This window comes from Trichechus manatus, unplaced genomic scaffold (genome assembly GCF_000243295.1).
Source record: "Trichechus manatus latirostris isolate Lorelei unplaced genomic scaffold, TriManLat1.0 scaffold00001, whole genome shotgun sequence".
Classification (NCBI taxonomy): domain Eukaryota; kingdom Metazoa; phylum Chordata; class Mammalia; order Sirenia; family Trichechidae; genus Trichechus; species Trichechus manatus.
The window spans coordinates 12,028,662-12,041,162 of NW_004443937.1; the positions used below are offsets into that span (position 1 = coordinate 12,028,662).

General features: G+C 37.8%; 1 protein-coding gene and 1 long non-coding RNA gene across 3 annotated transcripts in view; both read left to right on the forward strand.

Annotated features, from left to right (window-relative positions):
• SYN2 (synapsin II) overlaps positions 1-12,501 on the forward strand; it is a 162,780-nt gene that overhangs the window by 56,980 nt on the left and 93,299 nt on the right. The window lies entirely within an intron of this gene.
• Positions 2,508-8,176, forward strand: LOC111822222 (uncharacterized). Of its 2 annotated transcripts, none has more exons than XR_002825528.1 (3): positions 2,508-2,899; positions 5,688-5,748; positions 7,549-8,176. It is a non-coding gene; the product is annotated as an uncharacterized LOC111822222 (long non-coding RNA). The 2 variants fall into 2 exon arrangements; XR_002825526.1 differs by having other exon boundaries at positions 2,898-2,913.

Consider the following 12,501-nt stretch of genomic DNA (forward strand, 5'->3'; position numbering starts at 1 on the left):
TAAATGAAATAGAGAATAGAAAAACAATTGAAAGAGTTAACAAGACCGAAAGGTGGTTCTTTGAAAAGAGCAACAAAGTTGATAAATGATTGACCAAACTGACAAAAGAAAAACAGGAGAGGAAGCAGATAACCTGTATAAGAAATGAGATAGGTGATACCACAGTAGACCCAACTGAAATTAAAGGAATCATAACAGAATACTATGAAAAATTGTACTCTAACAAATTTGAAAACCTAGAGGAAATGGACAAATTTCTAGAAACTTATGGCCTACCTAAACTAACACAAACAGAGGTAGAACAACTAAATAAACCCATTAACAAAAGAAGAGATTGAAAAGGTAATTTAAAAACTCCCAATAAAGAAAAGCCCTGGCCCACATGGCTTCACTGGAGAATCCTACCAAATTGTCAGAGAAGAGTTAACACCATTACTACTAAAGGTATTTCAGAGCATAGAAAAGGATGGAATCCTCCCAAACTCATTCTGTGAAGCCAGCATAACCCTGATACCAAAACCAGGTAAAGACACCACAAAAAAAGAAAATTACAGACCAATATCCCTCATGAACATTGACGCAAAAATCCTCAACAAAATTCTAGCCAGTAGAATTCAGCAACATATCAAAAAAATAATTCACCATGATCAAGTGGGATTTATACCAGGTATGTAGGGATGGTTCAACATTAGAAAAGCAATCAATGTAATCCATAAATAAAACAAAAGACAAGAACCACATGATCTTATCAATCGATGCAGAAAAGGCATTTGACAAAGTCCAACACCATTCCTGATAAAAACACACAGCCAAATAGGAATAGGAGGGAAATTCCTCAGTATACTTAAGGGCATTTATATAAAGCCAACAGCCAACATTATCCTAAATGGAGAGACTTTGAAAGCATTCCCCTTGAGAATGGGAACCAGAGAAGGATGCCCTTTATCACCACTCTTATTCAACATTGTGCTGGAGGTCTTAGCCAGAGCAATTAGGCTAGAAAAAGAAACAAAGGGCATCCAAATTGGTAGGGAAGAAGTCAAAGTATCTCTATTTGCAGATGATATGATCTTATACACAGAAAACCCCAAAGAATCCGCAAGGGAAGTACTGGAGTTAATAGAAGATTTCAGCAAAATTTCAGGATACAAGATAAACATACAAAAATCAGTAGGATTCCTTCACACCGACAAAGAGAACCTCAAAGAGGAAATCACCAAATCAGTACCATTTACAATAGCCCCCAAGAAGATAAAATACTTAGGAATAAATCTAACTAGAGATGTAAAAGACCTGTAGTGAAAACTACAAGATACTACTGCAGGAATCCAAAAGAGACCTGCATAAGTGGAAAAACATACCTTGTTCATGAATAGGAAGACTCAACATTGTGAAAATGTCAGTTCTACCCAAAGTGATCTACAGATAAAATGCAATCCTGATCCAGATTCCACCATCATTTTTTAATGAGATGGAGAAACAAATCACCAACTTCATAGGGAAAGGGAAGAGGCCCTGAATAAGTAAAGCATTACTGAAGAAGAAGAACAAAGTGGAAGGCCTCACACTACCTGATTTTAGAACCTATTATACCGCCACAGTAGTCTAAACAGCCTGGTACTGATACAACAACGGATACATAGACCAATGGAATAGAATTGAGAATCCAGACATAAATTCATCCACCTATGAGCAGCTGATATTTGACAAAGGCCGAAAGTCCATTAATCGGAGAAAAACAGTCTCTTTAACAAATGGTGCTGGCACAACTGGATATCCATGTGCAAAAAACTGAAACAAGACCCATATTTCCCACCATGCACAAAAACTAACTAAAAATGGATGAGAGACTTAAATATAAAATTGAAAACGATAAAGATCCTGGAAGAAAAAATAGGGACAACGCTTGGAGCCCTAATACGTGGCATAAGCACGATGCGAATCATAAGTAACAACGCACAAGCACCAGAAGAGAGACTAGATAACTGGGAGCTCCTAAAAATCAAACATTTATGCTCATCAAAAGACTTCACCAAAACAGTAAAAAAGACAACCTACAGACTGGGAAAAAATTTTTGGCTACGACAAATCCAATCAGCGTCTAATCTCTAAAATCTACAAGGTACTGCAAAACCTCAACAACAAAAAGACAAATAACCCAATTAAAAAATGGTTAAAGGATATGCACAGGCACTTTGCCAAAGAAGCTATTCAGGCAGGTAACAGACACATGAAGAAATGCTCATAATCATTAGCCATTAGAGAAATGCAGATCAAAACTATAATGAGATACCATCTCACCCCAACAAGGCTAACATTAATCCAAAAAACACAAAATAATAAATGCTGGAGAGGTTGTGGAGAGACTGGAAGAGTTATACGTTGTTGGTGGGAATGTAAAATGGTACAACCACTTTGGAAATCGATTTGGCGCTTCCTTAAAAAGGACTTGGAACTTTTTGATCACAAAGGTTTTTTTCTAGTGCTCATATTTCTCCCCTTGAAAGAGTCTGTTGGATTACTTTGTGAAAATGTTCTTGCTATTCAGGGTGCTTAAAAAGTTTTGGAAATAAATAGTGGTGATGGTTGTACAACATTGTGAATATAATGCTACTGAATTGTACACTTGAAAATGCTTAAAATGGCAGATTCCTTGTTGTATATATTTTACCACAATAAAATTTTTTAGAAGTTCTTAATTATATTGAGGTAAAATCTACTTTCCTGTAATAAGTAACCATTCCTGTTTTTCTTAATTATGTCTTTTAGAGTCATTCAGATCAAATCTGCTCCACTTTTCACCGAGGATATCTTTGATCAGATTAAGAATCCTACCACTCTTGACAGTGGTGCCAACAAATCTTGCAGACTGATGTTTGAGTTCAGCTTCTTTCCCTAGGTTGGTGGAATTGGGTCAGTAAGAATTGGGAGAATTCAGGGGGAGCGCTAAGGACAATTGAGATGTTTATTCCTTTCTCTTGAAATTTTCACTTACAGTTGGAAGGCCTTCAGGTTTAGGAAAACACTCAGAAAGTACTAGAAGTGCTTGAATATTCCAGAAACTCCTGTATCACTAAAACTTCTGTCTCTGTGGAGAGTCGTGATTCTCCCTGAGCATAAAGAGCCTACGTGTGGGCTGCTTTCTCCCACTGAAATAAATGCCTCTTCATCATCTCTTCCACCTAGTGGTCTCTGGTGAGGATGGTGCAGAGTCCGACCATCTGCTAGTTTTAATTTGTCTGGAAACAGGGACCCATTGAGGTTGAGGAAAACCCAGTTCCTCCATCTGCCTAGCTGAATTACTGCAACAACTCCATTTTACCCCATATGTTGCTAACACTCTACAAAGTGAAAAATGACCAAAACTGGGGAACAGAGACAACCTTTGAGGCTGTGTAATGTGTTTCATGGGTTGGTTTGAGGAGAGGAGATTGCTGGGACTGTCCTCTGTGCAGACATGTCTGTCTCCATTCATATAACTCAGAAATCCTATTTTAGGCACCCTTGCTAGGTAGTCATCTAGGTTTTAATTAATTTTTTTTTTATTGATCGGGAGTTTATTTCTTCCCCTTTGAGATAATCCATTGGATCACTTTGAATATTCTTTATAACTTTGACTTGAAATCTGCTTCCCTGTAATATCTAACCATTTTACTTTTACTAATTATATCTTTTCAAGTCTTTCAGACTGCTTCATTTTTCTCTGAGAAGCTCTTCAAAATATTAAGAGAGTTTTATCCTTTTTTTTGTTTATTGGTATCTTCTTGTACCCTGAAGAGCTCCCCCTGGGAAGGGTAATCCATTGAATCCATATGCAAATTGATTAATCATTTTCTTGTCCTGGACAATGGATCAGATGAGATTCCAGAAGAAATAGTTAATTTTGGAGCAATCCTGGGTGAATTGTGTTATAGCAGTCTGTACGGAGCCTGAGGGTGTTAGGAGTCTAGGGGGGGCCAGAAGAAGACAGTTTGGGAGTAGTAGAGGGTATAAAAAGTGGGGACAAGATGTCCTAGCGATCGATTGCCTGTTGCCTAAGGGTGATTTAAGAGTCCTGCATTTTAACCTTGCCTTGCTCCTGATGAGCTCTGTAATTCTGAGTAGTCACTTCTGGTTCGTAGTTTTCTTACCTACAGTGTGAGAGAGTTAGATAATTCAGTAGGCACTAGGTAGCCCTGAAAGTGTTATGAACCAGTACCAGAAAATAGACTAAAAGCATTATAAGAAATTTCTGCCCAGATGTCTGACTTGGCCTCCAGGACACACATATCTTTGAGACTAGCAAATTTAATTCTGAACTTCTTTTTTCCTTTTAATAGACCCCTTAGTCTTTATGGGTTATAGAAGCAACAGCTCCTTAAGAGATCTATATCCAGAAAAGCTGAGTTCATGTAAGCTAGAGCATCCCCAAAAGAGAGACGACACAGTTTAGTGGAAAGAATATTGAATTGAGAGCCTGAAGACTCATTTTAAGTCCTGAATCTGCCACTTCCTTGCCAATAAAACCTTGGGATAGTGAGTTTATTTCTCTGTTCCTCAGGATCCTCAGCTGTAAAATAAGAGAGTTAAACTAATATTCAAGCTTTCCTAACTGAGCCTTGCAACCAAGAAGTGAAAGAATGGAGCTAGAAGCCCCAGGACTTGAAGTCATCTGGGATAGCAAGCTATTCCTGGCCAAGAGCTTGATACTGAAACTTCTTTCCAATTGTGCCTTGGCCTAACTGGATTCATGGTGCTTTATCTGATTGCCTTACTGGCTGACTGGCTTGTCGTTGTTGTTGTTACTAGGTGCTGTTGAGTTGGTTCTAACTCTTAGCGACCCTGTGTACAACAGAATGAAACACTGCCCAGTCCTACGCTATCCTCTTGATCGTTGTTATGCTTGAGCCCATTGTTGCAGCCACTGTGTCAGTCCATCTCGTTGAGGGCCTTCCTCTCCTTCGCTGACCTTTCACTTTACCAAGCATGATGTCCTTCTGCAGGGACTGGCCCCTCCTGACAACATGTCCAAAGTAGGTGAGATGAAATCTTGCCATCTTTGCTTCTAAGAAGCATTCTGGTTGTACTTCTTCCAAGACAGATTTGTTTGTTCTTTTGGCAGTCCATTGTATATTCAGCATTCTTTGCCAGCACCATAATTCAAAGGCGTCAGTTCTTCGGTCTTCCTTAATCATTTCCCAACTTATTCAATGCATACGAGGTGATTGAAAACACCATTGCTAGGGTCAAGCGCACGTTAGTCTTCAAGGTGACATCTTTGCTTTTTAACACTTTAAAGAGGATTTTTGCAGCAGATTTGCCCAGTGCAATGGGTTGTTTGATTTCTGGACTGCTGCTTCCATGGACGTTGATTATGGATCCAAGTAAAACAAAATCCTTGACAACTTGAATCTTTTGTCCATTTACCATGATGTTGCTTATTGGTCCAGTTGCGAGGACTCTTGTTTTCTTTATGTTGAGGTATAATCCATATTGAAGGTGTACCTAATTTGATCTTCATCAGTAAGAGCTTCAAGTCCTCTTCACTTGCAGCAAGCAAGGTTGTGTCATCTGCATAATGCGGGTTGTTAATGAGTCTTCCTCCAATTCTGATGCCGTGTTGTTCTTCATATAGTCCAGCTTTTTGGATTATTTGCTCAGTATACAGATTGAATAAGATTTGAGTAATTTTCAAATGTCACCCACAGATATCCCAAATGAGAAGAAGGTGAACTCATTTGAGGGACGGGGGGCATCATAGCAGTAAAGGTGAGTGCTGAGTAATAGTTCAAGCCAAATGATAGATTATATTTAAATGTTACATTAAGAAAGACTCATGTAAATTCTGCATTCCGTAATATTTCATTCTATTCTGTAATATATTTGTGCTTATTTTAATATCATCATCATGTTTTAAATTATTTTTAGGGAAAAGAAAACTTTCCTCCTCTGTCTGTTCCCATCATAATCTTAGTAGATGGCAGAGTTAAGTCTAGAAGAATAATAAAAACTGTTCAGTTTATTTCAGAGGAGAGATTGAAGAGGACTTCCATTTAAATTTATATTTTTATATTACTTGAATTTATTACAAGTATATAATCTTAAAAAGTGAGTTTTTAACAACACGTACTTTTTCTCCCCAAAATCATTGAGTAAAACCAGTAGTGCAGGGAGAGTCTGTATGCCTTTTCTGTGGGGATATATACTTTTTGACACATTACTCTAATATGAGAAGCGTAGGGCTAGAAGAAGATGACAACCTTGTCCTGATCTTTTCTCAGAAATATTTTGATGGTTCATAGGCTGAATGATAACTTTTAATGTTAGTGTTTCCCAGACTATTTGCTATAACCTATTATGGGCAAATTTGATAATTTCAATTATGGGAGGTAGAATGGGAGATGTGATTGTTGCAGTCTTTTTGAGACACAGCATGCTGTAGTACAAGAGGAGAGGACTGGGCTTCAGAGTTAAAAAAAAAAAAAAAAAAATGCTGGGAAAAAAAAAAAAAAACCCCAAACAAAAGCAAAACAACTTGAGTTCTATTTATGAGTTATGAGGCCTTGATAAGATAGCTAACTTCTCTAAACTCCAGTGACTTTATTTAGAAATGATCCCTATCACCTCTTAGGGTTGTTGTGAAGATTAAGTAAGATGATATGTGTGTAAATGCTCAGCATAGCACTTGGCGCAGAATAAATACTTAATATTTTTTTCCTTGCTTCTTTCTTCTTATTGAGATGCACTTTATTTCTTTCAGAGAGTTTTCATATTCAAGATCTATTTTGATCCTCACAGCTCAAGTTGTGCCATCCTTACCTTATAAGTGAGGCCCAGAGAGAGAATGTGACTTATTTGAGATCACATCCAGCATTAGTGGAAGAGCTAGGACTGGAAATCAGGTTTTTTGACTTCTCTCAGGCTCTTATTCTGCACTTAAGTTTGGGGAATTTTTTTTTTTTAATTTAAACTAGATTATGGGTATTATTTATGCTAGGAATTTACTTCTGTCAAAATAATGAAGCCTTAAGACTTAGTGAGAATTTAACATTGGTCTTGCCTCTGTATCTTGTGGTTTACTCAACATCTCTGCAGGCTATCTGTTGGAATAGAGGGTTCAGCCATCAGGTAAATGTAAAGCAGAAAGCTACATAGAATGGTTTCCTTTAAAATCTTACTTGTGGAGGTTGAGAGTCAGGTGTGGTATAACAAAATAAGCATCAGATCTTCTAATAAAAAATTCTGGATTTAAGTTTCAGAACTACTTTGGCCAAGTCAAAAAAATAATTGCACAGAATAGGAATTAGCTATTAAGGAAGATGTCATCATCAACAAGTAATTAATTAAATAATTAAGGCAAATTACTGCAAATCAGCCATTATTCTTTTTGTCAAAGGAAATTCATTTTTTTAAAGAAAAAGTTCTTTTCCTCTCTCAAATATGCTATTTTTAAGTCTTTCTGTATGTCTAAGATCATATATCAGAGGTTTCTTAGAATTTTAACTTCTTAGAGTTACCTCTGAAAAAATAATAACAAAAATTTTATTTACTTCCTTTACTATTTAGCAGAGTACAAATGTGCAAACTTTCTTCACTATAAGCAAAATTTCTAAAGATAATTGCAGTTGAGATCCCAGTATGGAAAAAACTATATGCTCTACTTTCTTCAAGAGGTGGTGAAGACACAATTCCTGCTTTCCAAGAGCTCATTCTAGTAGGGACTACAGATATGTAAGTAATTAACCATTCTACATGAGAGAAAGACTTATATAAAGAGGTATGAGGAACACACAGGAAGATGTAAATAATTCTACCTGAAGAGATCACATCTGAATGGCTTTGAAAGTTGAATAAAATTTCTCCAGATAGACAACGGACTAGTGGAGGGTAGGGCAGGAGATTGAACAGTCCAGGCAGAGGGAATAGCATATATAAAAGCACAGCAGTATGAAAGTACATGTTTTAAATGGCAAATCTTATGCTATGACTTGAATGTATGCTACATGGAGTGGAACTGGCAGAGAATAACTTAGAATGGGAGGCTGGGCCTAAGTTGTAAAGATCCTTGAAAGCCAAGCAGAGCAAAAAGATCAGGTAATATGGCGGACTGGGGCTCAGTACACTGAGTCTTTGAGCCCCTGGATTTTAAGGATAGTATTTTAGGCCTTCAGAGTTCTCTATTTAGTTGGAATCAGAGGTCCTTAGGATTGGAAGGGCCCTTAAGAGTTATCTAGAAACCCTATGGGGCAGTTCTGCTCTGTCATAGAGGGTCGCTATGAGTCAGAATTGACTCGACAGCAGTAGGTTTGGTTTTAGTCTAATAGTTATTAGGTCTTCTTGTGCATTAGAATTCCATGTAGAAATTTTAAAAATAAGATAAATATTCCCAGTTTCTACCTCAGATATCTTTAATCAGACTCTCCAATGTCTTTTTTTTCTTTTTTTTTAAATAAGCTTTCTGGGTGATTCTCACATAACCAGTCAGAGCTGTGAGCCAGTGTTTGAGAACCACGGGTCTAGACTAATCCTCTTTCTCTTCCAGTTCCGACCAGTACTGTAGTCTGTACTTCAAGAAAGGAAAATTCACTTCCAGCTCCCTTGTTTCCTACTCTTTTCACATCTAGGCCTTAACTCACTTCATCCTCACTTCTGTAACATTTTCTTGACCCAGCATTTCCCTTCACACGGAAAACAAAACAAAAATTTACTAACAACAAAAGAAGCCCCCAAACACCCAACTGTTTATTGTCTATCTAGTATATCCCTGGTGTTATGCTAGTTGCTTATCCATATTTAGTTTATAATTCTTAAAATAACCCTGTGGAGAAGGTATTATTATTCCTATTTCTACAGAGTCTAAATAACTTGATCAAGGTCACATCACTATCAGGTGACAAAACTGAATCTTGAAACTTAGGGTATTTTAACTCTTTGTTTTTATTAGTATTTGCTGCTGCTTCCAATCCCATCTTTTGTTGTTCTTCTTGTGAACAGATCTCCTCTTCATCAAAGATGAGATCTGTAAATCTAGGTCCTTAGCTTTGATCAGGCCTGAAGCGTCTCTATCTTCTCTCCTAGCCAAATCCTTATCCCAGCCAAGTCCTAGTTCCTTCATGAAGGTCTTCTCCCTATACTCTTACTTATTTCCAAACTCCTCTGAATAAAAGCACTTATTAGCTATACTGCATACTTGGTATCTTTTGGCTAGTCTTAAATTATTTCATTTCTCATGTATTATTTCTTATGTCCTTATCTAGACTGTAGGCTTCTTGGACTCAGGGACTATGGTTCATATATCATTACATTCTGTACCCTGCAATGCTTCAGAATGTTTTACATTGTTGGTACACAATAAATGTTCGTTGATTGACCAGCTGGAACATTTGGGAGATTTCTTCTGTCCATGTCAAATTACATATGTGGCAGAAGGGACTGTTGTGCCAGAGATTGAGGTGACTTTGAAGTAATCTTTTAGATTTCTTCATCAGTACAAGTGAGCCTTTGGAGCTCTGAGAGTAGCTCTATAACATTTTTCCTTTTTTCTATTTTCATTACTACTCTCACCAGAAGCCCTGTGTGACTCTTCTTCAGGGCCTGTTAGCCATCCTGATGGACCCTTCCTCTTCTGCAGGGTCCCTTTGACCTTGAGTTCGTCAGTTTCTCCCTTTGGGCCTCTGTGTCCTCATTAGTAAATAAGATCAAAGTAATCTTTAAGTTCCTTTCCAGCTCTAATATTTTATGATGCCATTGTCTAGAAGCTCTGCTGAATGGTGGAACAAATTATGTATCATGTTTCTTTGTCATAGAAGCCAAATGGGTTTATTGAACAGGTTCTGCAGAATAAAAACATCTTAATCTAAGCCCCAGACTTAGTTGGCATATTAGTATTGGTGATCTGTGTGGATTTTTGTCAAAAGGAAACTTTGAACGTAGGAACTGTGATGTTTGTCAGTGTTAGCAGCTACAGCTGTGAAATCCATGCTAGGAAAAGGTGATTGACGTCTTTAGGCCCATTTTGACGAGTGTGATATTACTTTCAAATGTACACAGCATTTCAGTTATTTTTACCTCATCTGGATCAGATTCTGGGGCTTGTTCCCCTCCCCTGGGAAGGTGGGTAGACAGCTTAATGATGGCTCTGCCTGCCAGGGACATTTGGTCTTAATAATGGGCTCAAAATTTTCCCTGTGTTCTGTTGGGAATTTCAACTGTAATAAGGAAACTTAGTTGAAAAATACTTCGATGTGGGAAAAAATAAGCACCTTAACTGAAATCAGGTTGCTATCATCACTGACTCTGAGCATGTATTCTTTTTCCACATAAATGTCTTTATTTCTGAGTGTCCTACCCCTCTTTGCTGATACTCTAACTATATATCCTAACTGTTCTAATAGAATCTAACAGAAAGAGCAGAGTAAGATGTTTTGGGTTCTGAAGACCTCCAACATTTAAAGGTGAGTAGAGGAGCCCTGGAGGCACAGTTGTTAAGAGCTTGGCTGCTAACCAAAAGGTCAGCAGTTCGAATCCACCAGCCGTTCCTTGGAAACCCTATGGGGCAGTTCTGTTCTGTCCTGTAGGGTCGCTATGAGTTGGAACCGACTTGATGGTACATAACAACAACAACAGAGGATGACTCAGCAAAGGTGACTGACAAAAGACAGGAAGGTAGGTTGGGGAACCAGAAAATTATAGGGTCACTGAAGCCAAGGGAAGAAAACTTTCAAGAAAAAATTGTCTACACATGATGTCTTTTTTTCTCACCTTCCACTCACTCTTCAACCAACTATACTGGCTTCTGCACCAACTCTCCCTCAACTGCACTGAAATGGCTCTTTTCAAAGGACCATAACCCCCAGTTGTACAAATTTGGTAGACATTTCTCTGTCTTCATTGAACTTGCTGTCTCAGCAGCTTTCAGCACAGCTAGCCATTCTCTCCTTTCTCCCATCTCAGTGGCTCTTTTTTCTTAGTACCCTTCCCTGGTTTTTCCCTCCTCTCCCTGATCTCTAAACGTTGGGTTCCTTGGAGTTCAGACTTGGGCCCTTTTTGCTTCTCTTTCTAAAAACTTTTTTTTATGTGATCTCAACTATTGCCATAGATTTTGAACCATCTTGATCTTATAACTTACAAACTTTTGTCTCCGGTAAGCCTTCTCCTTTAAATTCCAATTACCTAGTTGACATTTCCACTTAGATGTCTCATATACATGTCCAAAACAAACTCTAGATTTTTTCCCTTCAAACCTGTCTTCTCCCCGGTGGTTTTTTTGCATTATAATAAATAGCACCACCATCCTCCCAGTCAAACAAGAACTTTGGAGTCAGCTTTGGCCCCCTCCAGCATTCTAACACCATAATCTAACTCCAAGTCAAGTCAGTTCTACCTCCAGAATTTATCTCAAATAACTGCATTTCTTTCTAGTCCAGGTTACATCAATTTTCACTTAGACTCTTGAAGTAGCCTCTTAACTGGTCCTCCTGCTTCCAGTCTCGCCTTCTTGTAATTCTTTTTCCATATAGCAGGGAAAGAGGTCCCCTAAAAATATAAATTTCATAGGGCGTTTATGAGTTAATGATGAAGTTAAGCACTTTCATATTGAACGACAGATTCTTGTTGGCTCCTTCCAAATCCTACAGCAGGTCAGGGAGTGGTTTTGAAGAGAAGCCAGGTGTCCTGACAACCAGTCCACAATTCTAGAAGGCCATTCTCACTGTTCTGATTCCAAATGACATTTTCTCTAAGTTAAATAAAGGCAAAACACACAGCTTCTTTGTTTATTCTGTTATAAGATTTCTGCTATTATATTGTATTATAAAATTCATTTGTAGTCAGAACTTCTGCTTATGTCTTAGGGCTTAGAGCCTTTGATGAGATTGGTCCTTACTCCCAATGGAGTGATAGCGTCTTTACTGAGAATCGATTAAAAAAATTTCTCTGTGTTAGACTTCAGATATACAAAGATGAATAAGGTACAGCATCTGCCCACAAATATTTATAATCTAGTAAGCCATGCAAGGTACATTAAATATTACCTATAGTAGATGTATGTAAAAAAGGCTATAGTAGAAAATAAGTAGTGACTGATTTGGCCCAGGGTTAGATGGAGTGAGAAAGACTTAAAGAAGGAGATGATACTTGAGCTAAATCGTAAAGGATGAATAGAAGTTTACCATAAAAGAGAGAGAGTACTTTGGAAGGTAACAAGAGCACAGGTGTGAAAATACGCCAGAAAACAATATGGAAATGTCACCTAAAATTGCACAGTGACCCCTAGATCCAAGAGGAAAGAAATTGTGCACCAGAAGACAGAGACCTTGGGAAGCAAGGATAAGGAAAGATGAAACGGGATCAAGTTAAGAAGAAGAATTGCCTGTCAAGAAGAAAATGAGGCATTACATCAGTGAGAATGGTGAAGTAAAGGCCTCTGAAAATCCTCTGCATAAAAGCAACAAGAACACTGGCAAAATTGTCATAATCAACTTTTTCAGAACTCTGAAAATTAACAAAAGGCCTGCAGCAATC